Source organism: Salvelinus fontinalis, chromosome 15 (assembly GCF_029448725.1).
Source record: "Salvelinus fontinalis isolate EN_2023a chromosome 15, ASM2944872v1, whole genome shotgun sequence".
NCBI lineage: Eukaryota > Metazoa > Chordata > Actinopteri > Salmoniformes > Salmonidae > Salvelinus > Salvelinus fontinalis.
The window spans coordinates 31,102,691-31,130,306 of NC_074679.1; the positions used below are offsets into that span (position 1 = coordinate 31,102,691).

Consider the following 27,616-nt stretch of genomic DNA (forward strand, 5'->3'; position numbering starts at 1 on the left):
TCCAACTTCAATGATCTAAGAATGCGAGACCCGTGAAATATTGTGTCTGATTCTGCATCACAAGATTGAGGGATAGCTTCTCTTCATACTTGTTCAATATCACCAGCTTTCCTCATTCGGACCGGTTCGCAAATTTGATGTCTATTGTTGCAAAACAGCGTCTGCATGATATCATATAGGTGTATATGTAAAATGCTGCGTGGCCTAATGGATAAGGCGTCTGTCTTTGAATCAGAAGATTGAGTGTTCGAGTCCCTTCGTGGTCGTTTAATTTCATAAACGCAGTTAATTTAGACTTGTTTGCAATTTCCTGAAATAAGTCTTTGTTCTTGTTGATTTGAAATGCTAGGATATTGTTATGCAACTTCAATGAACTAAGAATGCGAGACCCGTGAAATATTCTGTCTGATTCTGCATCACAAGATTGAGGGATAGCGTCTCTTCGTACTTGTTCAATAGCAGTAGCTTTCCTCATTCAGGCCGGTTCACAATTTTGAAGGAATATTTTTAACAGGCTGCATGGCCTAATGGATAAGGCATCTGACTTCAAATCAGAAGATTGAGGGTTCTAGTCCCTTAGTGCTCGTTTAATTTCATAAACGCAGTTAATTTAGACTTGTTTGCAATTTCCTGAAATAAGTATTTCTTCTTGTTGCTTTGAAATGCTAGGATATTGTTATGCAACTTCAATGATCTAAGAATGCGAGACCCGTGAAATATTGTGTCTGATTCTGCATCACAAGATTGAGGAATTAGCGTCTCTTCATACTTGTTCAATATCACTAGCTTTCCTCATTCGGACCGGTTCACAAATTTGATGTCTATTGTTGCAAAACAACGTCTGAATGATGTCATATAGGATTATGTGGAGTAGAGTGTGTCGCCTAATGGATAAGATGTTTTGACTTCAAATCAGAAGATTGAGGGTTTGACTCTCCTAATTGTTGTTTAATTTCATTAGCTGAGCAATTTTGGAAATGTTCGCAATTTCCCGAGATAAGGCTTTGTTCTTCTTGCTTTGAAAAGCTAGGACATTGTTATACAATTTAATAATCTAAGAGTGCGAGGCCTAAATAATATTGTGTCTGATTCTGCATCACAAGATTGAGGGATAGCGTCTCTTCGTACTTGTTCAATATCACTAGCTTTCCTCATTCGGACCGGTTCACAATTTTGAAGGAGTATATTAAGTAACAGGCTGCGTGGCCTAATGGATAAGGCGTCTGACTTCGAATCAGAAGATTGAGGATTCGAGTCCCTTCGTGGTCGTTTAATTTCATAAACGCAGTTCATTTAGACTTGTTTGCAATTTCCTGAAATAAGTCTTTGTTCTTGTTGCTTTGAAATGCTAGGATATTGTTATCCAACTTCAATGATCTAAGAATGCGAGACCCGTGAAATATTGTGTCTGATTCTGCATCACAAGATTGAGGGATAGCGTCTCTTCATACTTGTTCAATATCACCAGCTTTCCTCATTCGGACCGGTTCGCAAATTTGATGTCTATTGTTGCAAAACAACGTCTGAATGATGTCATATAGGATTATGTGGAGTAGAGTGTGTCGCATAATGGATAAGGTGTTTGACTTCAAATCAGAAGATTGAGGGTTTGACTCTCCTCATTGTTGTTTAATTTCATTAGCTCAGCAATTTTGGACATGTTCGCAATTTCCCGAGATAAGTCTTTGTTCTTCTTGCTTTGAAAAGCTAGGACATTGTTATACAATTTAATAATCTAAGAGTGCGAGGCCTGAGAAATATTGCGTCTGATTCCGCATCACAAGATTGAGGGATAGCGTCTCTTCGTACTTGTTCAATATCACTAGCTTTCCTCATTCGGACCGGTTCACAATTTTGAAGGAACATCTCTAGTAACAGGCTGCGTGGCCTAATGGATAAGGCGACTGACTTCAAATCAGAAGATTTAGGGTTCGAGTCACTTCGTGATCGTTTAATTTCATAAACGCAGTTAATTTAGACTTGTTTGCAATTTCCTGAAATAAATCTTTGTTCTTGTTGCTTTGAAATGCTAGGATATTGTTATGCAACTTCAATGATCTAAGAATGCGAGACCCGTGAAATATTGTGTCTGATTTTGCATCACAAGATTGAGGGATAGCGTCTCTTCGTACTTGTTCAATATCACTAGCTTTCCTCATTCGGACAGGTTCGCAATTTTCATGTCTATTGTTGCAAAACAGCGTCTGCATGATATCATATAGGTGTATATGTAAAATGCTGCGTGGCCTAATGGATAAGGCGTCTGTCTTTGAATCAGAAGATTGAGTGTTCGAGTCCCTTCGTGGTCGTTTAATTTCATAAACGCAGTTAATTTAGACTTGTTTGCAATTTCCTGAAATAAGTCTTTGTTCTTGTTGATTTGAAATGCTAGGATATTGTTATGCAACTTCAATGAACTAAGAATGCGAGACCCGTGAAATATTCTGTCTGATTCTGCATCACAAGATTGAGGGATAGCGTCTCTTCGTACTTGTTCAATAGCAGTAGCTTTCCTCATTCAGGCCGGTTCACAATTTTGAAGGAATGGTTTTAAGTGGCTGCATGGCCTAATGGATAAGGCATCTGACTTCAAATCAGAAGATTGAGGGTTCTAGTCCCTTAGTGCTCGTTTAATTTCATAAACGCAGTTAATTTAGACTTGTTTGCAATTTCCTGAAATAAGTATTTGTTCTTGTTGCTTCGAAATGCTAGGATATTGTTATGCAACTTCAATGATCTAAGAATGCGAGACCCGTGAAATATTGTGTCTGATTCTGCATCACAAGATTGAGGAATTAGCGTCTCTTCATACTTGTTCAATATCACTAGCTTTCCTCATTCGGACCGGTTCACAAATTTGATGTCTATTGTTGCAAAACAACGTCTGAATGATGTCATATAGGATTATGTGGAGTAGAGTGTGTCGCCTAATGGATAAGATGTTTTGACTTCAAATCAGAAGATTGAGGGTTTGACTCTCCTCATTGTTGTTTAATTTCATTAGCTGAGCAATTTTGGACATGTTCGCAATTTCCCGAGATAAGGCTTTGTTCTTCTTGCTTTGAAAAGCTAGGACATTGTTATACAATTTAATAATCTAAGAGTGCGAGGCCTAAATAATATTGTGTTTGATTATGCATCACAAGATTGAGGGATAGTGTCAATTCGTACTTGTTCAATATCACTAGCTTTCCTCATTCGGACAGGTTCGCAATTTTCATGTCTATTGTTGCAAAACAACGTCTGAATGATGTCATATAGGATTATGTGGTTTAGAGTGTGTCGCATAATGGATAAGGTGTTTGACTTCAAATCAGAGATTGAGGGTTTTACTCTCCTCATTGTTGTTTAATTTCATTAGCTCAGCAATTTTGGACATGTTCGCAATTTCCCGAGATAAGGCTTTGTTCTTCTTGCTTTGAAAAGCTAGGACATTGTTATACAATTTAATAATCTCAGAGTGCGAGGCCTGAGAAATATTGTGTCTGATTCTGCATCACAAGATTGAGGGATAGCGTCTCTTCGTACTTGTTCAATATCACTAGCTTTCCTCATTCGGACCGGTTCACAATTTTGAAGGAGTATATTAAGTAACAGGCTGCGTGGCCTAATGGATAAGGCGTCTGACTTCGAATCAGAAGATTGAGGCTTTGAGTCCCTTCGTGGTCGTTTAATTTCATAAACGCAGTTCATTTAGACTTGTTTGCAATTTCCTGAAATAAGTCTTTGTTCTTGTTGCTTTGAAATGCTAGGATATTGTTATGCAACTTCAATGATCTAAGAATGCGAGACCCGTGAAATATTGTGTCTGATTCTGCATCACAAGATTGAGGGATAGCGTCTCTTCATACTTGTTCAATATCACTAGCTTTCCTCATTCGGACCGGTTCACAAATTTGATGTCTATTGTTGCAAAACAACGTCTGAATGATGTCATATAGGATTATGTGGAGTAGAGTGTGTCGCATAATGGATAAGGTGTTTGACTTCAAATCAGAAGCGGGAGGGTTTGACTCTCCTCATTGTTGTTTAATTTCATTAGCTCAGCAATTTTGGACATGTTCACAATTTCCCGAGAAAAGGCTTTGTTCTTCTTGCTTTGAAAAGCTAGGACATTGTTATATAATTTAATAATCTAAGAGTGCGAGGCCTGAGTAATATTGTGTCTGATTATGCATCACAAGATTGAGGGATAGCGTCTCTTCGTACTTGTTCAATATCACTAGCTTTCCTCATTCGGACAGGTGCGCAATTTTCATGTCTATTGTGGCAAAACAACGTCTGCATGATGTCATATAGGAGTAAATGTAACAGGCTGCGTGGCTTAATGGATAAGGCGTCTGACTTCAAATCAGAAGATTGAGGGTTCGAATCCCTTCGTGGTTGTTTAATTTCATAAATGCAGTTAATTTACACTTGTTTGCAATGTCCTGAAATAAGTCTTTGTTCTTGTTGCTTTGAAATGCTAGGATATTGTTATGCAACTTCAATGATCTAAGAATGCGAGACCCGTGAAATATTGTGTCTGATTCTGCATCACAAGATTGAGGGATAGCGTCTCTTCGTACTTGTTCAATATCACTAGCTTTCCTCATTCGGACCGGTTCACAAATTTGATGTCTATTGTTGCAAAACAACGTCTGAATGATGTCATATAGGATTATGTGGAGTAGAGTGTGTCGCATAATGGATAAGGTGTTTGACTTCAAATAAGAAGATTGAGGGTTTGACTCTCCTCATTGTTGTTTAATTTCATTAGCTCAGCAATTTTGGACATGTTCGCAATTTCCCGAGATAAGGCTTTGTTCTTCTTGCTTTGAAAAGCTAGGACATTGTTATACAATTTAATAATCTCAGAGTGCGAGGCCTGAGAAATATTGTGTCTGATTCTGCATCACAAGATTGAGGGATAGCGTCTCTTCGTACTTGTTCAATATCACTAGCTTTCCTCATTCGTACAGGTGCGCAATTTTCATGTCTATTGTGGCAAAACAACGTCTGCATGATGTCATATAGGAGTATATGTAACAGGCTGCGTGGCTTAATGGATAAGGCGTCTGACTTCAAATCAGAAGATTGAGGGTTCGAATCCCTTCGTGGTCGTTTAATTTCATAAATGCAGTTAATTTACACTTGTTTGCAATGTCCTGAAATAAGTCTTTGTTCTTGTTGCTTTGAAATGCTAGGATATTGTTATGCAACTTCAATGATCTAAGAATGCGAGACCCGTGAAATATTGTGTCTGATTCTGCATCACAAGATTGAGGGATAGCGTCTCTTCGTACTTGTTCAATATCACTAGCTTTCCTCATTCGGACCGGTTCACAAATTTGATGTCTATTGTTGCAAAACAACGTCTGAATGATGTCATATAGGATTATGTGGAGTAGAGTGTGTCGCATAATGGATAAGGTGTTTGACTTCAAATCAGAAGATTGAGGGTTTGACTCTCCTCATTGTTGTTTAATTTCATTAGCTCAGCAATTTTGGACATGTTCGCAATTTCCCGAGATAAGGCTTTGTTCTTCTTGCTTTGAAAAGCTAGGACATTGTTATACAATTTAATAATCTCAGAGTGCGAGGCCTGAGAAATATTGTGTCTGATTCTGCATCACAAGATTGAGGGATAGTGTCTCTTCGTACTTGTTCAATATCACTAGCTTTCCTCATTCGTACAGGTGCGCAATTTTCATGTCTATTGTGGCAAAACAACGTCTGCATGATGTCATATGGGAGTATATGTTACAGGCTGCGTGGCTTAATGGATAAGGCGTCTGACTTCAAATCAGAAGATTGAGGGTTCGAATCCCTTCGTGGTCGTTTAATTTCATAAATGCAGTTAATTTACACTTGTTTGCAATGTCCTGAAATAAGTCTTTGTTCTTGTTGCTTTGAAATGCTAGGATATTGTTATGCAACTTCAATGATCTAAGAATGGGAGACCCGTGAAATATTGTGTCTGATTCTGCATCACAAGATTGAGGGATAGCGTCTCTTCATACTTGTTCAATATCACTAGCTTTCCTCATTCGGACCGGTTCACAAATTTGATGTCTATTGTTGCAAAACAACGTCTGAATGATGTCATATAGGATTATGTGGAGTAGAGTGTGTCGCATAATGGATAAGGTGTTTGACTTCAAATCAGAAGCGGGAGGGTTTGACTCTCCTCATTGTTGTTTAATTTCATTAGCTCAGCAATTTTGGACATGTTCTCAATTTCCCGAGAAAAGGCTTTGTTCTTCTTGCTTTGAAAAGCTAGGACATTGTTATATAATTTAATAATCTAAGAGTGCGAGGCCTGAGTAATATTGTGTCTGATTATGCATCACAAGATTGAGGGATAGCGTCTCTTCGTACTTGTTCAATATCACTAGCTTTCCTCATTCGGACAGGTGCGCAATTTTCATGTCTATTGTGGCAAAACAACGTCTGCATGATGTCATATAGGAGTATATGTAACAGGCTGCGTGGCTTAATGGATAAGGCGTCTGACTTCAAATCAGAAGATTGAGGGTTCGAATCCCTTCGTGGTCGTTTAATTTCATAAATGCAGTTAATTTACACTTGTTTGCAATGTCCTGAAATAAGTCTTTGTTCTTGTTGCTTTGAAATGCTAGGATATTGTTATGCAACTTCAATGATCTAAGAATGGGAGACCCGTGAAATATTGTGTCTGATTCTGCATCACAAGATTGAGGGATAGCGTCTCTTCATACTTGTTCAATATCACTAGCTTTCCTCATTCGGACCGGTTCACAAATTTGATGTCTATTGTTGCAAAACAACGTCTGAATGATGTCATATAGGATTATGTGGAGTAGAGTGTGTCGCATAATGGATAAGGTGTTTGACTTCAAATCAGAAGCGGGAGGGTTTGACTCTCCTCATTGTTGTTTAATTTCATTAGCTCAGCAATTTTGGACATGTTCTCAATTTCCCGAGAAAAGGCTTTGTTCTTCTTGCTTTGAAAAGCTAGGACATTGTTATATAATTTAATAATCTAAGAGTGCGAGGCCTGAGTAATATTGTGTCTGATTATGCATCACAAGATTGAGGGATAGCGTCTCTTCGTACTTGTTCAATATCACTAGCTTTCCTCATTCGGACAGGTGCGCAATTTTCATGTCTATTGTGGCAAAACAACGTCTGCATGATGTCATATAGGAGTATATGTAACAGGCTGCGTGGCTTAATGGATAAGGCGTCTGACTTCAAATCAGAAGATTGAGGGTTCGAATCCCTTCGTGGTTGTTTAATTTCATAAATGCAGTTAATTTACACTTGTTTGCAATGTCCTGAAATAAGTCTTTGTTCTTGTTGCTTTGAAATGCTAGGATATTGTTATGCAACTTCAATGATCTAAGAATGCGAGACCCGTGAAATATTGTGTCTGATTCTGCATCACAAGATTGAAGGATAGCGTCTCTTCGTACTTGTTCAATATCACTAGCTTTCCTCATTCGGACCGGTTCACAAATTTGATGTCTATTGTTGCAAAACAACGTCTGAATGATGTCATATAGGATTATGTGGAGTAGAGTGTGTCGCATAATGGATAAGGTGTTTGACTTCAAATCAGAAGATTGAGGGTTTGACTCTCCTCATTGTTGTTTAATTTCATTAGCTCAGCAATTTTGGACATGTTCGCAATTTCCCGAGATAAGGCTTTGTTCTTCTTGCTTTGAAAAGCTAGGACATTGTTATACAATTTAATAATCTCAGAGTGCGAGGCCTGAGAAATATTGTGTCTGATTCTGCATCACAAGATTGAGGGATAGCGTCTCTTCGTACTTGTTCAATATCACTAGCTTTCCTCATTCGTACAGGTGCGCAATTTTCATGTCTATTGTGGCAAAACAACGTCTGCATGATGTCATATAGGAGTATATGTAACAGGCTGCGTGGATTAATGGATAAGGCGTCTGACTTCAAATCAGAAGATTGAGGGTTCGAATCCCTTCGTGGTCGTTTAATTTCATAAATGCAGTTAATTTACACTTGTTTGCAATGTCCTGAAATAAGTCTTTGTTCTTGTTGCTTTGAAATGCTAGGATATTGTTATGCAACTTCAATGATCTAAGAATGGGAGACCCGTGAAATATTGTGTCTGATTCTGCATCACAAGATTGAGGGATAGCGTCTCTTCATACTTGTTCAATATCACTAGCTTTCCTCATTCGGACCGGTTCACAAATTTGATGTCTATTGTTGCAAAACAACGTCTGAATGATGTCATATAGGATTATGTGGAGTAGAGTGTGTCGCATAATGGATAAGGTGTTTGACTTCAAATCAGAAGATTGAGGGTTTGACTCTCCTCATTGTTGTTTAATTTCATTAGCTCAGCAATTTTGGACATGTTCGCAATTTCCCGAGATAAGGCTTTGTTCTTCTTGCTTTGAAAAGCTAGGACATTGTTATACAATTTAATAATCTAAGAGTGCGAGGCCTGAGTAATATTGTGTCTGATTATGCATCACAAGATTGAGGGATAGCGTCTCTTCGTACTTGTTCAATATCACTAGCTTTCCTCATTCGGACAGGTTCGCAATTTTCATGTCTATTGTGGCAAAACAACGTCTGCATGATGTCATGTAGGAATATATGTAACAGGCTCCTTGGCCTAATGGATAAGGCGTCTGACTTCGAATCAGAAGATTGAGGGTTCGAGTCCCTTCGTGGCCGTTTAACTTCATAAACGCAGTTCATTTAGACTTGTTTGCAATTTCCTGAAATAAGTCTTTGTTCTTGTTGCTTTGAAATGCTAGGATATTGTTATCCAACTTCAATGATCTAAGAATGCGAGACCCGTGAAATATTGTGTCTGATTCTGCATCACAAGATTGAGGGATAGCGTCTCTTCATACTTGTTCAATATCACCAGCTTTCCTCATTCGGACCGGTTCACAAATTTGATGTCTATTGTTGCAAAACAACGTCTGAATGATGTCATATAGGATTATGTGGAGTAGAGTGTGTCGCATAATGGATAAGATGTTTGACTTCAAATCAGAAGATTGAGGGTTTGACTCTCCTCATTGTTGTTTAATTTCATTAGCTCAGCAATTTTGGACATGTTCGCAATTTCCCGAGATAAGGCTTTGTTCTTCTTGCTTTGAAAAGCTAGGACATTGTTATACAATTTAATAATCTAAGAGTGCGAGGCCTAAATAATATTGTGTCTGATTATGCATCACAAGATTGAGGGATAGTGTCTATTCGTAATTGTTCAATATCACTAGCTTTCCTCATTCGGACAGGTTCGCAATTTTCATGTCTATTGTTGCAAAACAACGTCTGCATAATGTCATATAGAAGTATATGTAACAGGCTGCGTGGCCTAATGGATAATGCGTCTGACTTCGAATCAGAAGATTGAAGGTTCGAGTCCCTTCGCGGTCATTTAATTTTTATAAACGCTGTTAATTTAGACTTGTTTGCAATTTCCTGAAATAAGTCTTTGTTCTTGTTGCTTTGAAATGCTAGGATATTGTTATCCAACTTCAATGATCTAAGAATGCGAGACCCGTGAAATATTGTGTCTGATTCTGCATCACAAGATTGAGGGATAGCGTCTCTTCATACTTGTTCAATATCACCAGCTTTCCTCATTCGGACCGGTTCACAAATTTGATGTCTATTGTTGCAAAACAACGTCTGAATGATGTCATATAGGATTATGTGGAGTAGAGTGTGTCGCATAATGGATAAGATGTTTGACTTCAAATCAGAAGATTGAGGGTTTGACTCTCCTCATTGTTGTTTAATTTCATTAGCTGAGCAATTTTGGACATGTTCGCAATTTCCCGAGATAAGGCTTTGTTCTTCTTGCTTTGAAAAGCTAGGACATTGTTATACAATTTAATAATCTAAGAGTGCGAGGCCTAAATAATATTGTGTCTGATTATGCATCACAAGATTGAGGGATAGTGTCTATTCGTAATTGTTCAATATCACTAGCTTTCCTCATTCGGACAGGTTCGCAATTTTCATGTCTATTGTTGCAAAACAACGTCTGCATAATGTCATATAGAAGTATATGTAACAGGCTGAGTGGCCTAATGGATAATGCGTCTGACTTTGAATCAGAAGATTGAAGGTTCGAGTCCCTACGCGGTCATTTAATTTTTATAAACGCTGTTAATTTAGACTTGTTTGCAATTTCCTGAAATAAGTCTTTGTTCTTGTTGCTTTGAAATGCTAGGATATTGTTATCCAACTTCAATGATCTAAGAATGCGAGACCCGTGAAATATTGTGTCTGATTCTGCATCACAAGATTGAGGGATAGCGTCTCTTCATACTTGTTCAATATCACCAGCTTTCCTCATTCGGACCGGTTCGCAAATTTGATGTCTATTGTTGCAAAACAACGTCTGAATGATGTCATATAGGATTATGTGGAGTAGAGTGTGTCGCATAATGGATAAGGTGTTTGACTTCAAATCAGAAGATTGAGGGTTTGACTCTCCTCATTGTTGTTTAATTTCATTAGCTCAGCAATTTTGGACATGTTCGCAATTTCCCGAGATAAGTCTTTGTTCTTCTTGCTTTGAAAAGCTAGGACATTGTTATACAATTTAATAATCTAAGAGTGCGAGGCCTGAGAAATATTGCGTCTGATTCCGCATCACAAGATTGAGGGATAGCGTCTCTTCGTACTTGTTCAATATCACTAGCTTTCCTCATTCGGACCGGTTCACAATTTTGAAGGAGCATTTCAAGTAACAGGCTGCGTGGCCTAATGGATAAGGCGACTGACTTCAAATCAGAAGATTTAGGGTTCGAGTCACTTCGTGATCGTTTAATTTCATAAACGCAGTTAATTTAGACTTGTTTGCAATTTCCTGAAATAACTCTTTGTTCTTGTTGCTTTGAAATGCTAGGATATTCTTATGCAACTTCAATGATCTAAGAATGCGAGACCCGTGAAATATTGTGTCTGATTTTGCATCACAAGATTGAGGGATAGCGTCTCTTCGTACTTGTTCAATATCACTAGCTTTCCTCATTCGGACAGGTTCGCAATTTTCATGTCTATTGTTGCAAAACAGCGTCTGCATGATATCATATAGGTGTATATGTAAAAGGCTGCGTGGCCTAATGGATAAGGCATCTGACTTCAAATCAGAAGATTGAGGGTTCTAGTCCCTTAGTGCTCGTTTAATTTCATAAACGCAGTTAATTTAGACTTGTTTGCAATTTCCTGAAATAAGTCTTTGTTCTTGTTGCTTTGAAATGCTAGGATATTGTTATGCAACTTCAATGATCTAAGAATGCGAGACCCGTGAAATATTGTGTCTGATTCTGCATCACAAGATTGAGGAATTAGCGTCTCTTCATACTTGTTCAATATCACTAGCTTTCCTCATTCGGACCGGTTCACAAATTTGATGTCTATTGTTGCAAAACAACGTCTGAATAATGTCATATAGGATTATGTGGAGTAGAGTGTGTCGCCTAACGGATAAGATGTTTGACTTCAAATCAGAAGATTGAGGGTTTGACTCTCCTCATTGTTGTTTAATTTCATTAGCTGAGCAATTTTGGACATGTTCGCAATTTCCCGAGATAAGGCTTTGTTCTTCTTGCTTTGAAAAGCTAGGACATTGTTATACAATTTAATAATCTAAGAGTGCGAGGCCTAAATAATATTGTGTCTGATTATGCATCACAAGATTGAGGGATAGCGTCTATTCGTAATTGTTCAATATCACTAGCTTTCCTCATTCGGACAGGTTCGCAATTTTCATGTCTATTGTTGCAAAACAACGTCTGCATAATGTCATATAGAAGTATATGTAACAGGCTGAGTGGCCTAATGGATAATGCGTCTGACTTCGAATCAGAAGATTGAAGGTTCGAGTCCCTTCGCGGTCATTTAATTTTTATAAACGCTGTTAATTTAGACTTGTTTGCAATTTCCTGAAATAAGTCTTTGTTCTTGTTGCTTTGAAATGCTAGGATATTGTTATCCAACTTCAATGATCTAAGAATGCGAGACCCGTGAAATATTGTGTCTGATTCTGCATCACAAGATTGAGGGATAGCGTCTCTTCATACTTGTTCAATATCACCAGCTTTCCTCATTCGGACCGGTTCGCAAATTTGATGTCTATTGTTGCAAAACAACGTCTGAATGATGTCATATAGGATTATGTGGAGTAGAGTGTGTCGCATAATGGATAAGGTGTTTGACTTCAAATCAGAAGATTGAGGGTTTGACTCTCCTCATTGTTGTTTAATTTCATTAGCTCAGCAATTTTGGACATGTTCGCAATTTCCCGAGATAAGTCTTTGTTCTTCTTGCTTTGAAAAGCTAGGACATTGTTATACAATTTAATAATCTAAGAGTGCGAGGCCTGAGAAATATTGCGTCTGATTCCGCATCACAAGATTGAGGGATAGCGTCTCTTCGTACTTGTTCAATATCACTAGCTTTCCTCATTCGGACCGGTTCACAATTTTGAAGGAGCATTTCAAGTAACAGGCTGCGTGGCCTAATGGATAAGGCGACTGACTTCAAATCAGAAGATTTAGGGTTCGAGTCACTTCGTGATCGTTTAATTTCATAAACGCAGTTAATTTAGACTTGTTTGCAATTTCCTGAAATAACTCTTTGTTCTTGTTGCTTTGAAATGCTAGGATATTGTTATGCAACTTCAATGATCTAAGAATGCGAGACCCGTGAAATATTGTGTCTGATTTTGCATCACAAGATTGAGGGATAGCGTCTCTTCGTACTTGTTCAATATCACTAGCTTTCCTCCTTCCTTACAGGTTCGCAATTTTCATGTCTATTGTTGCAAAACAGCGTCTGCATGATATCATATAGGTGTATATGTAAAAGGCTGCGTGGCCTAATGGATAAGGCATCTGACTTCAAATCAGAAGATTGAGGGTTCTAGTCCCTTAGTGCTCGTTTAATTTCATAAACGCAGTTAATTTAGACTTGTTTGCAATTTCCTGAAATAAGTCTTTGTTCTTGTTGCTTTGAAATGCTAGGATATTGTTATGCAACTTCAATGATCTAAGAATGCGAGACCCGTGAAATATTGTGTCTGATTCTGCATCACAAGATTGAGGAATTAGCGTCTCTTCATACTTGTTCAATATCACTAGCTTTCCTCATTCGGACCGGTTCACAAATTTGATGTCTATTGTTGCAAAACAACGTCTGAATAATGTCATATAGGATTATGTGGAGTAGAGTGTGTCGCCTAATGGATAAGATGTTTGACTTCAAATCAGAAGATTGAGGGTTTGACTCTCCTCATTGTTGTTTAATTTCATTAGCTGAGCAATTTTGGACATGTTCGCAATTTCCCGAGATAAGGCTTTGTTCTTCTTGCTTTGAAAAGCTAGGACATTGTTATACAATTTAATAATCTAAGAGTGCGAGGCCTAAATAATATTGTGTCTGATTATGCATCACAAGATTGAGGGATAGCGTCTATTCGTACTTGTTCAATATCACTAGCTTTCCTCATTCGGACAGGTTCGCAATTTTCATGTCTATTGTTGCAAAACAACGTCTGCATAATGTCATATAGACTTATATGTAACAGGCTGCGTGGCCTAATGGATAAGGTGTCTGACTTCGAATCAGAAGATTGAAGGTTCGAGTCCCTTCGCGGTCGTTTAATTTTTATAAACGCTGTTAATTTAGACTTGTTTGCAATTTCCTGAAATAAGTCTTTGTTCTTGTTGCTTTGAAATGCTAGGATATTGTTATCCAACTTCAATGATCTAAGAATGCGAGACCCGTGAAATATTGTGTCTGATTCTGCATCACAAGATTGAGGGATAGCGTCTCTTCATACTTGTTCAATATCACCAGCTTTCCTCATTCGGACTGGTTCACAAATTTGATGTCTATTGTTGCAATACAACGTCTGAATGATGTCATATAGGATTATGTGGAGTAGAGTGTGTCGCATAATGGATAAGGTGCTTGACTTCAAATCAGAAGATTGAGGGTTTGACTCTCCTCATTGTTGTTTAATTTCATTAGCTCAGCAATTTTGGACATGTTCGCAATTTCCCGAGATAAGTCTTTGTTCTTCTTGCTTTGAAAAGCTAGGACATTGTTATACAATTTAATAATCTAAGAGTGCGAGGCCTGAGAAATATTGCGTCTGATTCCGCATCACAAGATTGAGGGATAGCGTCTCTTCGTACTTGTTCAATATCACTAGCTTTCCTCATTCGGACCGGTTCACAATTTTGAAGGAGCATCTCAAGTAACAGGCTGCGTGGCCTAATGGATAAGGCGACTGACTTCAAATCAGAAGAATTAGGGTTCGAGTCACTTCGTGATCGTTTAATTTCATAAACGCAGTTAATTTAGACTTGTTTGCAATTTCCTGAAATAACTCTTTGTTATTGTTGCTTTGAAATGCTAGGATATTGTTATGCAACTTCAATGATCTAAGAATGCGAGACCCGTGAAATATTGTGTCTGATTTTGCATCACAAGATTGAGGGATAGCGTCTCTTCGTACTTGTTCAATATCACTAGCTTTCCTCATTCGGACAGGTTCGCAATTTTCATGTCTATTGTTGCAAAACAGCGTCTAAATTATATCATATTGGTGTAGATGCAAAAGGCTGCGTGGCCTAATGGATAAGGCGTCTGTCTTTGAATCAGAAGATTGAGTGTTCGAGTCCCTTCGTGGTCGTTTAATTTCATAAACGCAGTTAATTTAGACTTGTTTGCAATTTCCTGAAATAAGTCTTTGTTCTTGTTGCTTTGAAATGCTAGGATATTGTTATGCAACTTCAATGATCTAAGAATGCGAGACCCGTGAAATATTGTGTCTGATTCTGCATCACAAGATTGAGGAATTAGCGTCTCTTCATACTTGTTCAATATCACTAGCTTTCCTCATTCGGACCGGTTCACAAATTTGATGTCTATTGTTGCAAAACAACGTCTGAATGATGTCATATAGGATTATGTGGAGTAGAGTGTGTCGCCTAATGGATAAGATGTTTTGACTTCAAATCAGAAGATTGAGGGTTTGACTCTCCTCATTGTTGTTTAATTTCATTAGCTGAGCAATTTTGGACATGTTCGCAAATTCCCGAGATAAGGCTTTGTTCTTCTTGCTTTGAAAAGCTAGGACATTGTTATACAATTTAATAATCTAAGAGTGCGAGGCCTAAATAATATTGTGTCTGATTATGCATCACAAGATTGAGGGATAGTGTCTATTCGTACTTGTTCAATATCACTAGCTTTCCTCATTCGGACAGGTTCGCAATTTTCATGTCTATTGTTGCAAAACAACGTCTGCATAATGTCATATAGAAGTATATGTAACAGGCTGCGTGGCCTAATGGATAAGGCGTCTGACTTTGAATCAGAAGATTGAAGGTTCGAGTCCCTTCGCGGACGTTTAATTTTTATAAACGCTGTTAATTTAGACTTGTTTGCAATTTCCTGAAATAACTCTTTGTTCTTGTTGCTTTGAAATGCTAGGACATTGTTATACAATTTAATAATCTAAGAGTGCGAGGCCTGAGAAATATTGCGTCTGATTCCGCATCACAAGATTGAGGGATAGCGTCTCTTCGTACTTGTTCAATATCACTAGCTTTCCTCATTCGGACAGGTTCGCAATTTTCATGTCTATTGTGGCATAACAACGTCTGCATGATGTCATGTAGGAATATATGTAACAGCCTGCTTGGCCTAATGGATAAGGCGTCTGACTTCGAATCAGAAGGTTGAGGGTTAGAGTCCCTTCGTGATCGTTTAATTTCATAAACGCAGTTAATTTAGACTTGTTTGCAATTTCCTGAAATAAGTCTTTGTTCTTGTTGCTTTGAAATGCTAGGATATTGTTATGCAACTTCAATGATCTAAGAATGCGAGACCCGTGAAATATTGTGTCTGATTCTGCATCACAAGATTGAGGGATAGCGTCTCTTCGTACTTGTTCAATATCACTAGCTTTCCTCATTCGGACCGGTTCACAAATTTGATGTCTATTGTTGCAAAACAACGTCTGAATGATGTCATATAGGATTATGTGGAGTAGAGTGTGTCGCATAATGGATAAGGTGTTTGACTTCAAATCAGAGATTGAGGGTTTTACTCTCCTCATTGTTGTTTAATTTCATTAGCTCAGCAATTTTGGACATGTTCGCAATTTCCCGAGATAAGGCTTTGTTCTTCTTGCTTTGAAAAGCTAGGACGTTGTTATACAATTTAATAATCTCAGAGTGCGAGGCCTGAGAAATATTGTGTCTGATTCTGCATCACAAGATTGAGGGATAGCGTCTCTTCGTACTTGTTCAATATCACTAGCTTTCCTCATTCGGACCGGTTCACAATTTTGAAGGAGTTTATTAAGTAACAGGCTGCGTGGCCTAATGGATAAGGCGTCTGACTTCGAATCAGAAGATTGAGGGTTCGAGTCCCTTCGTGGTCGTTTAATTTCATAAACGCAGTTCATTTAGACTTGTTTGCAATTTCCTGAAATAAGTCTTTGTTCTTGTTGCTTTGAAATGCTAGGATATTGTTATGCAACTTCAATGATCTAAGAATGCGAGACCCGTGAAATATTGTGTCTGATTCTGCATCACAAGATTGAGGGAAAGCGTCTCTTCATACTTGTTCAATATCACTAGCTTTCCTCATTCGGACCGGTTCACAATTTTGAAGGAGTATATTAAGAAACATGCTGCGTGGCCTAATGGATAAGGCGTCTGACTTCGAATCAGAAGATTGAGGTTTCGAGTCCCTTCGTGGTTGTTTAATTTCATAAACGCACTACATTTAGACTTGTTTGCAATTTCCTGAAATAACTCTTTGTTCTTGTTGCTTTGAAATGCTAGGATATTGTTATGCAACTTCAATGATCTAAGAATGCGAGACCCGTGAAATATTGTGTCTGATTCTGCATCACAAGATTGAGGGGTAGCGTCTCTTCATACTTGTTCAATATCACTAGCTTTCCTCATTCGGACCGGTTCACAAATTTGATGTCTATTGTTGCAAAACAACGTCTGAATGATGTCATATAGGATTATGTGGAGTAGAGTGTGTCGCATAATGGATAAGGTGTTTGACTTCAAATCAGAGATTGAGGGTTTTACTCTCCTCATTGTTGTTTAATTTCATTAGCTCAGCAATTTTGGACATGTTCGCAATTTCCCGAGATAAGGCTTTGTTCTTCTTGCTTTGAAAAGCTAGGACGTTGTTATACAATTTAATAATCTCAGAGTGCGAGGCCTGAGAAATATTGTGTCTGATTCTGCATCACAAGATTGAGGGATAGCGTCTCTTCGTACTTGTTCAATATCACTAGCTTTCCTCATTCGGACCGGTTCACAATTTTGAAGGAGTTTATTAAGTAACAGGCTGCGTGGCCTAATGGATAAGGCGTCTGACTTCGAATCAGAAGATTGAGGGTTCGAGTCCCTTCGTGGTCGTTTAATTTCATAAACGCAGTTCATTTAGACTTGTTTGCAATTTCCTGAAATAAGTCTTTGTTCTTGTTGCTTTGAAATGCTAGGATATTGTTATGCAACTTCAATGATCTAAGAATGCGAGACCCGTGAAATATTGTGTCTGATTCTGCATCACAAGATTGAGGGATAGCGTCTCTTCATACTTGTTCAATATCACTAGCTTTCCTCATTCGGACCGGTTCACAATTTTGAAGGAGTATATTAAGAAACATGCTGCGTGGCCTAATGGATAAGGCGTCTGACTTCGAATCAGAAGATTGAGGTTTCGAGTCCCTTCGTGGTTGTTTAATTTCATAAACGCACTACATTTAGACTTGTTTGCAATTTCCTGAAATAACTCTTTGTTCTTGTTGCTTTGAAATGCTAGGATATTGTTATGCAACTTCAATGATCTAAGAATGCGAGACCCGTGAAATATTGTGTCTGATTCTGCATCACAAGATTGAGGGGTAGCGTCTCTTCATACTTGTTCAATATCACTAGCTTTCCTCATTCGGACCGGTTCACAAATTTGATGTCTATTGTTGCAAAACAACGTCTGAATGATGTCATATAGGATTATGTGGAGTAGAGTGTGTCGCATAATGGATAAGGTGTTTGACTTCAAATCAGAAGCGGGAGGGTTTGACTCTCCTCATTGTTGTTTAATTTCATTAGCTCAGCAATTTTGGACATGTTCACAATTTCCCGAGAAAAGGCTTTGTTCTTCTTGCTTTGAAAAGCTAGGACATTGTTATATAATTTAATAATCTAAGAGTGCGAGGCCTGAGTAATATTGTGTCTGATTATGCATCACAAGATTGAGGGATAGCGTCTCTTCGTACTTGTTCAATATCACTAGCTTTCCTCATTCGGACAGGTGCGCAATTTTCATGTCTATTGTGGCAAAACAACGTCTGCATGATGTCATATAGGAGTATATGTAACAGGCTGCGTGGCTTAATGGATAAGGCGTCTGACTTCAAATCAGAAGATTGAGGGTTCGAATCCCTACGTGGTTGTTGAATTTCATAAATGCAGGTAATTTACACTTGTTTGCAATGTCCTGAAATAAGTCTTTGTTCTTGTTGCTTTGAAATGCTAGGATATTGTTATGCAACTTCAATGATCTAAGAATGCGAGACCCGTGAAATATTGTGTCTGATTCTGCATCACAAGATTGAGGGATAGCGTCTCTTCATACTTGTTCAATATCACTAGCTTTCCTCATTCGGACCGGTTCACAAATTTGATGTCTATTGTTGCAAAACAACGTCTGAATGATGTCATATAGGATTATGTGGAGTAGAGTGTGTCGCATAATGGATAAGGTGTTTGACTTCAAATCAGAAGATTGAGGGTTTGACTCACCTCATTGTTGTTTAATTTCATTAGCTCAGCAATTTTGGACATGTTCGCAATTTCCCGAGATAAGGCTTTGTTCTTCTTGCTTTGAAAAGCTAGGACATTGTTATACAATTTAATAATCTAAGAGTGCGAGGCCTGAGTAATATTGTGTCTGATTATGCATCACAAGATTGAGGGATAGCGTCTCTTCGTACTTGTTCAATATCACTAGCTTTCCTCATTCGTACAGGTGCGCAATTTTCATGTCTATTGTGGCAAAACAACGTCTGCATGATGTCATATAGGAGTATAAGTAACAGGCTCCTTGGCCTAATGGATAAGGCGTCTGACTTCGAATCAGAAGGTTGAGGGTTTGAGTCCCTTCGTGATCGTTTAATTTCATAAACGCAGTTAATTTAGACTTGTTTGCAATTTCCTGAAATAAGTCTTTGTTCTTGTTGCTTTGAAATGCTAGGATATTGTTATGCAACTTCAATGATCTAAGAATGCGAGACCCGTGAAATATTGTGTCTGATTCTGCATCACAAGATTGAGGGATAGCGTCTCTTCGTACTTGTTCAATATCACTAGCTTTCCTCATTCGGACCGGTTCACAAATTTGATGTCTATTGTTGCAAAACAACGTCTGAATGATGTCATATAGGATTATGTGGAGTAGAGTGTGTCGCATAATGGATAAGGTTTTTGACTTCAAATCAGAGATTGAGGGTTTTACTCTCCTCATTGTTGTTTAATTTCATTAGCTCAGCAATTTTGGACATGTTCGCAATTTCCCGAGATAAGGCTTTGTTCTTCTTGCTTTGAAAAGCTAGGACATTGTTATACAATTTAATAATCTCAGAGTGCGAGGCCTGAGAAATATTGTGTCTGATTCTGCATCACAAGATTGAGGGATAGCGTCTCTTCGTACTTGTTCAATATCACTAGCTTTCCTCATTCGGACCGGTTCACAATTTTGAAGGAGTATATTAAGTAACAGGCTGCGTGGCCTAATGGATAAGGCGTCTGACTTCGAATCAGAAGATTGAGGGTTCGAGTCCCTTCGTGGTCGTTTAATTTCATAAACGCAGTTCATTTAGACTTGTTTGCAATTTCCTGAAATGAGTCTTTGTTCTTGTTGCTTTGAAATGCTAGGATATTGTTATGCAACTTCAATGATCTAAGAATGCGAGACCCGTGAAATATTGTGTCTGATTCTGCATCACAAGATTGAGGGATAGCGTCTCTTCATACTTGTTCAATATCACTAGCTTTCCTCATTCGGACCGGTTCACAATTTTGAAGGAGTATATTAAGAAACATGCTGCGTGGCCTAATGGATAAGGCGTCTGACTTCGAATCAGAAGATTGAGGTTTCGAGTCCCTTCGTGGTTGTTTAATTTCATAAACGCACTTCATTTAGACTTGTTTGCAATTTCCTGAAATAACTCTTTGTTCTTGTTGCTTTGAAATGCTAGGATATTGTTATGCAACTTCAATGATCTAAGAATGCGAGACCCGTGAAATATTGTGTCTGATTCTGCATCACAAGATTGAGGGATAGCGTCTCTTCATACTTGTTCAATATCACTAGCTTTCCTCATTCGGACCGGTTCACAAATTTGATGTCTATTGTTGCAAAACAACGTCTGAATGATGTCATATAGGATTATGTGGAGTAGAGTGTGTCGCATAATGGATAAGGTGTTTGACTTCAAATCAGAAGCGGGAGGGTTTGACTCTCCTCATTGTTGTTTAATTTCATTAGCTCAGCAATTTTGGACATGTTCACAATTTCCCGAGAAAAGGCTTTGTTCTTCTTGCTTTGAAAAGCTAGGACATTGTTATATAATTTAATAATCTAAGAGTGCGAGGCCTGAGTAATATTGTGTCTGATTCTGCATCACAAGATTGAGGGATAGCGTCTCTTCGTACTTGGTCAATATCACTAGCTTTCCTCATTCGTACAGGTGCGCAATTTTCATGTCTATTGTGGCAAAACAACGTATGCATGATGTCATATAGGAGTATTTGTAACAGGCTGCGTGGCTTAATGGATAAGGCGTCTGACTTCAAATCAGAAGATTGAGGGTTCGAATCCCTTCGTGGTCGTTTAATTTCATAAATGCAGTTAATTTACACTTGTGTGCAATGTCCTGAAATAAGTCTTTGTTCTTGTTGCTTTGAAATGCTAGGATATTGTTATGCAACTTCAATGATCTAAGAATGCGAGACCCGTGAAATATTGTGTCTGATTCTGCATCACAAGATTGAGGGATAGCGTCTCTTCATACTTGTTCAATATCACTAGCTTTCCTCATTCGGACCGGTTCACAAATTTGATGTCTATTGTTGCAAAACAACGTCTGAATGATGTCATATAGGATTATGTGGAGTAGAGTGTGTCGCATAATGGATAAGGTGTTTGACTTCAAATCAGAAGATTGAGGGTTTGACTCACCTCATTGTTGTTTAATTTCATTAGCTCAGCAATTTTGGACATGTTCGCAATTTCCCGAGATAAGGCTTTGTTCTTCTTGCTTTGAAAAGCTAGGACATTGTTATACAATTTAATAATCTAAGAGTGCGAGGCCTGAGTAATATTGTGTCTGATTATGCATCACAAGATTGAGGGATAGCGTCTCTTCGTACTTGTTCAATATCACTAGCTTTCCTCATTCGGACAGGTTCGCAATTTTCATGTCTATTGTGGCAAAACAACGTCTGCATGATGTCATGTAGGAATATATGTAACAGGCTCCTTGGCCTAATGGATAAGGCGTCTGACTTCGAATCAGAAGGTTGAGGGTTCGAGTCCCTTCGTGATCGTTTAATTTCATAAACGCAGTTAATTTAGACTTGTTTGCAATTTCCTGAAATAAGTCTTTGTTCTTGTTGCTTTGAAATGCTAGGATATTGTTATGCAACTTCAATGATCTAAGAATGCGAGACCCGTGAAATATTGTGTCTGATTCTGCATCACAAGATTGAGGGATAGCGTCTCTTCGTACTTGTTCAATATCACTAGCTTTCCTCATTCGGACCGGTTCACAAATTTGATGTCTATTGTTGCAAAACAACGTCTGAATGATGTCATATAGGATTATGTGGAGTAGAGTGTGTCGCATAATGGATAAGGTTTTTGACTTCAAATCAGAGATTGAGGGTTTTACTCTCCTCATTGTTGTTTAATTTCATTAGCTCAGCAATTTTGGACATGTTCGCAATTTCCCGAGATAAGGCTTTGTTCTTCTTGCTTTGAAAAGCTAGGACATTGTTATACAATTTAATAATCTCAGAGTGCGAGGCCTGAGAAATATTGTGTCTGATTCTGCATCACAAGATTGAGGGATAGCGTCTCTTCGTACTTGTTCAATATCACTAGCTTTCCTCATTCGGACCGGTTCACAATTTTGAAGGAGTATATTAAGTAACAGGCTGCGTGGCCTAATGGATAAGGCGTCTGACTTCGAATCAGAAGATTGAGGGTTCGAGTCCCTTCGTGGTCGTTTAATTTCATAAACGCAGTTCATTTAGACTTGTTTGCAATTTCCTGAAATGAGTCTTTGTTCTTGTTGCTTTGAAATGCTAGGATATTGTTATGCAACTTCAATGATCTAAGAATGCGAGACCCGTGAAATATTGTGTCTGATTCTGCATCACAAGATTGAGGGATAGCGTCTCTTCATACTTGTTCAATATCACTAGCTTTCCTCATTCGGACCGGTTCACAATTTTGAAGGAGTATATTAAGAAACATGCTGCGTGGCCTAATGGATAAGGCGTCTGACTTCGAATCAGAAGATTGAGGTTTCGAGTTCCTTCGTGGTTGTTTAATTTCATAAACGCACTTCATTTAGACTTGTTTGCAATTTCCTGAAATAACTCTTTGTTCTTGTTGCTTTGAAATGCTAGGATATTGTTATGCAACTTCAATGATCTAAGAATGCGAGACCCGTGAAATATTGTGTCTGATTCTGCATCACAAGATTGAGGGATAGCGTCTCTTCGTACTTGTTCAATATCACTAGCTTTCCTCATTCGGACCGGTTCACAAATTTGATGTCTATTGTTGCAAAACAACGTCTGAATGATGTCAAATAGGATTATGTGGAGTAGAGTGTGTCGCATAATGGATAAGGTGTTTGACTTCAAATCAGAAGATTGAGGGTTTGACTCTCCTCATTGTTGTTTAATTTCATTAGCTCAGCAATTTTGGACATGTTCGCAATTTCCCGCGATAAGGCTTTGTTCTTCTTGCTTTGAAAAGCTAGGACATTGTTATACAATTTAATAATCTCAGAGTGCGAGGCCTGAGAAATATTGTGTCTGATTCTGCATCACAAGATTGAGGGATAGCGTCTCTTCGTACTTGCTCAATATCACTAGCTTTCCTCATTCGTACAGGTGCGCAATTTTCATGTCTATTGTGGCAAAACAACGTCTGCATGATGTCATATAGGAGTATATGTAACAGGCTGTGTGGCTTAATGGATAAGGCGTCTGACTTCAAATCAGAAGATTGAGGGTTCGAATCCCTTCGTGGTCGTTTAATTTCATAAATGCAGTTAATTTACACTTGTGTGCAATGTCCTGAAATAAGTCTTTGTTCTTGTTGCTTTGAAATGCTAGGATATTGTTATGCAACTTCAATGATCTAAGAATGCGAGACCCGTGAAATATTGTGTCTGATTCTGCATCACAAGATTGAGGGATAGCGTCTCTTCATACTTGTTCAATATCACTAGCTTTCCTCATTCGGACCGGTTCACAAAATTGATGTCTATTGTTGCAAAACAACGTCTGAATGATGTCATATAGGATTATGTGGAGTAGAGTGTGTCGCATAATGGATAAGGTGTTTGACTTCAAATCAGAAGATTGAGGGTTTGACTCTCCTCATTGTTGTTTAATTTCATTAGCTCAGCAATTTTGGACATGTTCGCAATTTCCCGAGATAAGGCTTTGTTCTTCTTGCTTTGAAAAGCTAGGACATTGTTATACAATTTAATAATCTAAGAGTGCGAGGCCTGAGTAATATTGTGTCTGATTATGCATCACAAGATTGAGGGATAGCGTCTCTTCGTACTTGTTCAATATCACTAGCTTTCCTCATTCGGACAGGTTCGCAATTTTCATGTCTATTGTGGCAAAACAACGTCTGCATGATGTCATGTAGGAATATATGTAACAGGCTCCTTGGCCTAATGGATAAGGCGTCTGACTTCGAATCAGAAGGTTGAGGGTTCGAGTCCCTTCGTGATCGTTTAATTTCATAAACGCAGTTAATTTAGACTTGTTTGCAATTTCCTGAAATAAGTCTTTGTTCTTGTTGCTTTGAAATGCTAGGATACTGTTATGCAACTTCAATGATCTAAGAATGCGAGACCCGTGAAATATTGTATCTGATTCTGCATCACAAGATTGAGGGATAGCGTCTCTTCATACTTGTTCAATATCACTAGCTTTCCTCATTCGGACCGGTTCACAAATTTGATGTCTATTGTTGCAAAACAACGTCTGAATGATGTCATATAGGATTATGTGGAGTAGAGTGTGTCGCATAATGGATAAGGTGTTTGACTTCAAATCAGAAGATTGAGGGTTTGACTCTCCTCATTGTTGTTTAATTTTATTAGCTCAGCAATTTTGGACATGTTCGCAATTTCCCGCGATAAGGCTTTGTTCTTCTTGCTTTGAAAAGCTAGGACATTGTTATACAATTTAATAATCTCAGAGTGCGAGGCCTGAGAAATTTTGTGTCTGATTCTGCATCACAAGATTGAGGGATAGCGTCTCTTCGTACTTGCTCAATATCACTAGCTTTCCTCATTCGGACCGGTTCACAATTTTGAAGGAGTATATTAAGTAACAGGCTGCGTGGCCTAATGGATAAGGCGTCTGACTTCGAATCAGAAGATTGAGGGTTCGAGTCCCTTCGTGGCCGTTTAATTTCATAAACGCAGTTCATTTATACTTGTTTGCAATTTCCTGAAATAACTCTTTGTTCTTGTTGCTTTGAAATGCTAGGATATTGTTATGCAACTTCAATGATCTAAGAATGCGAGACCCGTGAAATATTGTGTCTGATTCTGCATCACAAGATTGAGGGATAGCGTCTCTTCATACTTGTTCAATATCACTAGCTTTCCTCATTCGGACCGGTTCACAAATTTGATGTCTATTGTTGCAAAACAACGTCTAAATGATGTCATATAGGATTATGTGGAGTAGAGTGTGTCGCATAATGGATAAGGTGTTTGACTTCAAATCAGAAGATTGAGGGTTTGACTCTCCTCGTTGTTTAATTTCATTAGCTCAGCAATTTTGGACATGTTCGCAATTTCCCGAGATAAGGCTTTGTTCTTCTTGCTTTGAAAAGCTAGGACATTGTTATACAATTTAATAATCTCAGAGTGCGAGGCCTGAGAAATATTGTGTCTGATTCTGCATCACAAGATTGAGGGATAGCGTCTCTTCGTACTTGTTCAATATCAATAGCTTTCCTCATTCGTACAGGTGCGCAATTTTCATGTCTATTGTGGCAAAACAACGTCTGCATGATGTCATATAGGAGTATATGTAACAGGCTGCGTGGCTTAATGGATAAGGCGTCTGTCTTCAAATCAGAAGATTGAGGGTTCGAATCCCTTCGTGGTCGTTTAATTTCATAAATGCAGTTAATTTACACTTGTTTGCAATGTCCTGAAAAAAGTCTTTGTTCTTGTTGCTTTGAAATGCTAGGATATTGTTATGCAACTTCAATGATCTAAGAATGCGAGACCCGTGAAATATTGTGTCTGATTCTGCATCACAAGATTGAGGGATAGCGTCTCTTCATACTTGTTCAATATCACTAGCTTTCCTCATTCGGACCGGTTCACAAATTTGATGTCTATTGTTGCAAAACAACGTCTGAATGATGTCATATAGGATTTTGTGGAGTAGAGTGTGTCGCATAATGGATAAGGTGTTTGACTTCAAATCAGAAGATTGAGGGTTTGACTCTCCTCATTGTTGTTTAATTTCATTAGCTCAGCAATTTTGGACATGTTCGCAATTTCCCGAGATAAGGCTTTGTTCTTCTTGCTTTGAAAAGCTAGGACATTGTTATACAATTTAATAATCTAAGAGTGCGAGGCCTGAGTAATATTGTGTCTGATTATGCATCACAAGATTGAGGGATAGCGTCTCTTCGTACTTGTTCAATATCACTAGCTTTCCTCATTCGGACAGGTTCGCAATTTTCATGTCTATTGTGGCAAAACAACGTCTGCATGATGTCATGTAGGAATATATGTAACAGGCTCCTTGGCCTAATGGATAAGGGGTCTGACTTCGAATCAGAAGGTTGAGGGTTCGATTCCCTTCGTGATCGTTTAATTTCATAAACGCAGTTAATTTAGACTTGTTTGCAATTTCCTGAAATAAGTCTTTGTTCTTGTTGCTTTGAAATGCTAGGATACTGTTATGCAACTTCAATGATCTAAGAATGCGAGACCCGTGAAATATTGTGTCTGATTCTGCATCACAAGATTGAGGGATAGCGTCTCTTCATACTTGTTCAATATCACTAGCTTTCCTCATTCGGACCGGTTCACAAATTTGATGTCTATTGTTGCAAAACAACGTCTGAATGATGTCATATAGGATTATGTGGAGTAGATTGTGTCGCATAATGGATAAGGTGTTTGACTTCAAATCAGAGATTGAGGATTTTACTCTCCTCATTGTTGTTTAATTTCATTAGCTCAGCAATTTTGGACATGTTCGCAATTTCCCGAGATAAGGCTTTGTTCTTCTTGCTTTGAAAAGCTAGGACATTGTTATACAATTTAATAATCTCAGAGTGCGAGGCCTGAGAAATATTGTGTCTGATTCTGCATCACAAGATTGAGGGATAGCGTCTCTTCGTACTTGTTCAATATCACTAGCTTTCCTCATTCGGACCGGTTCACAATTTTGAAGGAGTATATTAAGTAACAGGCTGCGTGGCCTAATGGATAAGGCGTCTGACTTCGAATCAGAAGATTGAGGGTTCGAGTCCCTTCGTGGCCATTTAATTTCATAAACGCAGTTCATTTAGACTTGTTTGCAATTTCCTGAAATAACTCTTTGTTCTTGTTGCTTTGAAATGCTAGGATATTGTTATGCAACTTCAATGATCTAAGAATGCGAGACCCGTGAAATATTGTGTCTGATTCTGCATCACAAGATTGAGGGATAGCGTCTCTTCATACTTGTTCAATATCACTAGCTTTCCTCATTCGGACCGGTTCACAAATTTGATGTCTATTGTTGCAAAACAACGTCTGAATGATGTCATATAGGATTTTGTGGAGTAGAGTGTGTCGCATAATGGATAAGGTGTTTGACTTCAAATCAGAAGATTGAGGGTTTGACTCTCCTCATTGTTGTTTAATTTCATTAGCTCAGCAATTTTGGACATGTTCGCAATTTCCCGAGATAAGGCTTTGTTCTTCTTGCTTTGAAAAGCTAGGACATTGTTATACAATTTAATAATCTAAGAGTGCGAGGCCTGAGTAATATTGTGTCTGATTATGCATCACAAGATTGAGGGATAGCGTCTCTTCGTACTTGTTCAATATCACTAGCTTTCCTCATTCGGACAGGTTCGCAATTTTCATGTCTATTGTGGCAAAACAACGTCTGCATGATGTCATGTAGGAATATATGTAACAGGCTCCTTGGCCTAATGGATAAGGCGTCTGACTTCGAATCAGAAGGTTGAGGGTTCGAGTCCCTTCGTGATCGTTTAATTTCATAAACGCAGTTAATTTAGACTT

General features: G+C 38.3%; 9 non-coding genes across 9 annotated transcripts; all 9 read left to right on the top strand.

The window, feature by feature from the left end:
• The first annotated feature begins 1,196 nt into the window (after positions 1 to 1,196).
• trnar-ucg (transfer RNA arginine (anticodon UCG)) lies at positions 1,197 to 1,269 on the top strand. Its single transcript has one exon. It is a non-coding gene; the product is annotated as a tRNA-Arg (tRNA).
• A 12,300-nt stretch (positions 1,270 to 13,569) lies between these two features.
• trnar-ucg (transfer RNA arginine (anticodon UCG)) lies at positions 13,570 to 13,642 on the top strand. The gene has a single exon. It is a non-coding gene; the product is annotated as a tRNA-Arg (tRNA).
• A 1,687-nt stretch (positions 13,643 to 15,329) lies between these two features.
• On the top strand, positions 15,330 to 15,402 carry trnaq-uug (transfer RNA glutamine (anticodon UUG)). Its single transcript has one exon. It is a non-coding gene; the product is annotated as a tRNA-Gln (tRNA).
• Positions 15,403 to 16,368: 966 nt separating this feature from the next.
• On the top strand, positions 16,369 to 16,441 carry trnar-ucg (transfer RNA arginine (anticodon UCG)). The gene has a single exon. It is a non-coding gene; the product is annotated as a tRNA-Arg (tRNA).
• A 930-nt stretch (positions 16,442 to 17,371) lies between these two features.
• On the top strand, positions 17,372 to 17,444 carry trnar-ucg (transfer RNA arginine (anticodon UCG)). The gene has a single exon. It is a non-coding gene; the product is annotated as a tRNA-Arg (tRNA).
• Positions 17,445 to 19,808: 2,364 nt separating this feature from the next.
• Positions 19,809 to 19,881, top strand: trnar-ucg (transfer RNA arginine (anticodon UCG)). The gene has a single exon. It is a non-coding gene; the product is annotated as a tRNA-Arg (tRNA).
• Positions 19,882 to 22,245: 2,364 nt separating this feature from the next.
• On the top strand, positions 22,246 to 22,318 carry trnar-ucg (transfer RNA arginine (anticodon UCG)). The gene has a single exon. It is a non-coding gene; the product is annotated as a tRNA-Arg (tRNA).
• Positions 22,319 to 24,683: 2,365 nt separating this feature from the next.
• On the top strand, positions 24,684 to 24,756 carry trnar-ucg (transfer RNA arginine (anticodon UCG)). The gene has a single exon. It is a non-coding gene; the product is annotated as a tRNA-Arg (tRNA).
• Positions 24,757 to 26,794: 2,038 nt separating this feature from the next.
• trnar-ucg (transfer RNA arginine (anticodon UCG)) lies at positions 26,795 to 26,867 on the top strand. Its single transcript has one exon. It is a non-coding gene; the product is annotated as a tRNA-Arg (tRNA).
• The last annotated feature ends 749 nt before the right edge of the window (positions 26,868 to 27,616 follow it).